The following is a 1358-nucleotide window of genomic DNA, read 5'->3' on the forward strand; positions in this document are numbered from 1 at the left end:
CCCCCATGGTGTGCCTTGGATGCCAAGTCTCCCCCGGTCGTGGGGGTCTAGTCCCACAGGCAAAGAAGACAGTAAATCTGTCATCTCCAATCCTCGTCTGGGCCACCAGAAATGCTGTGGGATAATTAAAGAATCAGAGAGACCAAGGGGTTGAGGAGGAATTATTTAATTATTTAGATGCACCAACCTAGTCAGATTAACATCCAAAGGACTGAGGCCCAAACAAAGAGTTAAGCTATCTTTTAAGCATTTCATGGGGCAGGGGGAGATCTGTGCAGGGGGAAGCATATTACAGAAGTGAGAAACAAATACAGTTATTCAATTAAAACATGCATTACATCATTTCTTACCTTTCAAGGAACAACATGTTTTACGACTTGAGATTATCTATCTAGTGACCTTGTAGCCACACAGCTAGAGAAACAGTCTTCACAATGCCTGGGAAAGGGAGAGATAAGGCTCACTAGCCACAGAAGGAAAAACAGGCAGTTAATTTTAAACGGCTCCAGCTCTTTCTCTTCCTCAGGGGAAATTGGTTTTTTTTAACATACAACAGAGTTTTTGCTTACACATTCTTTAATTTCTTTTAATTCCTGTTCTATCACTCCTGTAATCCAAACATTTTGGGATGCCAAGGTGGGCAGATCAAGGGAGGTCAGAAGTTCAAGACCAGCCTGGACAATAAGGTGAACCCTCTCTCTACTAAAAATACAAAAAAAAAAAAAAAGGAAACATTACTCAGGCGTGGTGGCCGGGCCATGTAGTTCCAGCTACATGGGAGCCTGAGGCATGAGAATCCCTTCACAACCTGGGAGGTGTAGCTTGCAGTGAGACAAGATCGCACTACTGCACTCCAACCTGGGGAACAGAGAGAGACTCAGTCTCAACAAAGGAAAAAAAAAAAGGAAGAAACAAATTGTCTGGAGAACTGGCAAAATTTGAGTATGCACTGTGTATTAAATGACTGCATTTTCTCATTGTTAAATTTCTGATTTTGATCTTTCTGCAGTGATAATCCAAGGAATGACTTTTTCTTTGTTCTGACAATATACACACACTCAACTATATAGGGTAAAGGGCCATAATATCTGAAACTTTATCTAAACAAGTCAGCATTAATAACAGTAAACATATATCCATATGTGTGTGTATGAGTGTGTGGGCAGCAGGGTAAGAGAGGGCGGGAAGAGATATGAAACCTATGAAGTAAAAGCTATTAACAATTGGTGAATCTAGGTGAAAAGTATATGAGTTCATTGTACTATTCTTGCAAATTTTCTATAAATGTTATGTCTTGAAAAGAGATACAGTAAAAATTTTAAAGAATATATGACAACTACACTGAACTTCAGGAAGAC

Source organism: Rhinopithecus bieti, unplaced genomic scaffold (genome assembly GCF_001698545.2).
Source record: "Rhinopithecus bieti isolate Rb0 unplaced genomic scaffold, ASM169854v2 scaffold_41640, whole genome shotgun sequence".
NCBI classification, from domain to species: domain Eukaryota; kingdom Metazoa; phylum Chordata; class Mammalia; order Primates; family Cercopithecidae; genus Rhinopithecus; species Rhinopithecus bieti.